This window comes from Jatropha curcas, chromosome 1 (assembly GCF_041381405.1).
Source record: "Jatropha curcas cultivar XTBG-Jc1 chromosome 1, XTBG_Jcur_1.0, whole genome shotgun sequence".
NCBI classification, from domain to species: domain Eukaryota; kingdom Viridiplantae; phylum Streptophyta; class Magnoliopsida; order Malpighiales; family Euphorbiaceae; genus Jatropha; species Jatropha curcas.
In genome coordinates, this window is record NC_143151.1 from 18,778,961 (window position 1) to 18,781,576 (window position 2,616).

Sequence of the window (2,616 nt, forward strand, 5' to 3'; positions counted from 1 at the left end):
ATTGATGCTTGCAAATGGATCAAATCTCTTAACAAATGATAGCTAAGATTTCCAGAAGCCTTTTTTTCAAGGATTTAATTGTGGTTTCTTTATAGTGTGTTTTTTTAGGGTTTCAAAATCGTGTTCCTCTTCTTTTTTTTGTTCTTCTCTTCTGTCAAAATTGTGAGAAAGAGATGTATTTATAGGGTAGGTCAGGACACAGCTGCATCACGCTACTGTAGCTGCGTCATGCAGCTCATTTTCATAGTGGGGTGACGCGACTGGCAGTGGGGTGACGCGACTGGCAGTTGGGTGACGCGACTGGCAGTGGGGTGACGCGACTGGCAGTGGGGTGACGCGACTGGCAGTGGGTGACGCGACTGACAGTTGGGTGACCCGACTGGCAGTGGGGTGACGCGACTGGCAGTTGGGTGACCCGACTGGCAGTGGGGTGACGTGACTGGCAATTGGGTGACGCGACTGGCAGTGGGTGACGCGACTGGCAGTGGGTGACGCGACTGACAGTTGGGTGACCCGACTGGCAGTGGGGTGACGCGACTGGCAGTTGGGTGACACGACTGGCAGTGGGGTGACACGACTGGCAGTGGGGTGACATGACTGACAGTTGGGTGACACGACTGGCAGTTGGGTGACGCTACTGTAGCTGCGTCATGTAGCTCATTTTCACAGTGGGGTGACGCGACTAGCAGTGGGGTGACGCGACTGGCAGTTGGGTGACGCGACTGGCAGTGGGGTGACGCGACTGGCAGTTGGGTGACGCGACTGGCAGTGGGGTGACGGGACTGGCAGTTGGGTGACGCGACTGACAGTTGGGTGACCCGACTGGCAGTGGGGTGACGCGACTGGCAGTTGGGTGACACGACTGGCAGTGGGGTGACATGACTGGCAGTGGGGTGACACGACTGACAGTTGGGTGACGCGACTGACAGTGGGGTGACGCGACTGGCAGTGGGGTGACGCGACTGGCAGTTGGGTGACGCAACTGGCAGTGGGGTGACGCGACTGGCAGTTGGGTGACGCGACTGGCAGTGGGGTGACGCGACTGGCAGTTGGGTGACGCGACTGGCAGTGGGGTGATGCGACTGGCAGTGGGGTGACGCTACTGGCAGTTGGTGACGCGACTGACAGTTGGGTGACCCGACTGGCAGTGGGGTGACGCGACTGGCAGTTGGGTGACACGACTGGCAGTGGGGTGACACGACTGACAGTTGGGTGACACGACTGGCAGCTGGGTGACGCTACTGTAGCTACGTCATGTAGCTCATTTTCATAGTGGGGTGACGCGACTGGCAGTGGGGTGACGCGACTGGCAGTTGGGTGACGCGACTGGCAGTGGGGTGACGTGACTGGCAGTTGGGTGACGCGACTGGCAGTGGGGTGAGGCGACTGGCAGTTGGGTGACCCGACTGGCAGTGGGGTGATGCAACTGGCAGTGGGGTGACGCGATTGGCAGTTGGGTGACGCGACTGACAGTTGGGTGACCCGACTGGCAGTGGGGTGACGCGACTGGCAGTTGGGTGACACGACTGGCAGTGGGGTGACACGACTGACAGTTGGGTGACACGACTGGCAGTTGGGTGACACGACTAACAGTTGGGTGACACGACTGACCCAATGGAAACTTAAAATTGGTTTGATTTATCCTTGGATTGACTGACCCAACGGAAACTTAAAATTGGTTTGATTTATCCTTGGATTAAAAGACTTCTAGATGGCATTAACCCATTCATTTCACATCCTCGTATCATCATTGGATCAGGCGGGGCATAAAAAACACGCATCAACAGAACCGGCCCAAAGGAGTCTGACCCGCGTTAGGGTTGCGTCACGCAGCTATTACTTGCGTGACGACACTCTTATTTGCGTCACACAACTCTAACGAGGCTGACACCTCTGGCGCGCGCCCGTGCAATGGCCTGCCCTGTTTGTATGGATACGCTGCAACTGTACGAAAAGTAAGCTGCGTCACGCAGTTTACGGTTGCGTTACGCGGGTATAACCTGCGTGACGCGACTATGTTCTGTTGCCCTACCCATATAAATACGACATTTTGTGCTAAAAATGGAACTTTTGGACTTTTCTCTCGTTTTTCTCTAGAAATTCTAAGGTTTTAAGCTAAGTTTTCATTAAACGGCTAGGGTTTTCTTCCCCAAGAACTCAAGTGAGTAAACTTGAGGAAGATCAAGCCATTAACAATTTAGTTTTGAAATCATAAAGCATAAAAAATATAAGAAGAGAAAAAGAGAGAAAGGAAAGAAAGAGAGAAACATTTCGTTCTGTGAAAAAAGTGATAACCACACTTCTGGGATTGTGAGACTGTGTTCCTGAGCTAATCAAAGTGTATGCAATCCTCAAATCTGAGGGCTAGGTAACCATTTTAACTTTTCTTTTTCATTTCTAGTCTTTTATTTCTTAAAAATCTTATTTTCATAGTGTTTAGTTGATCTGTTATTGGTTAGACGTAATTTTGCCCCATTGTTGGACTTTTCTGAGTTGAGTTTAATCATTTTTGACAAAAAGAACACGTAAAAAGAGTAGTTTGAAAGGTAGTTGCGGACCAGAGCAGCCGCATCATGCAGCTACTACCTGCGTGATGCGACTGTTCATGTCCAAAAG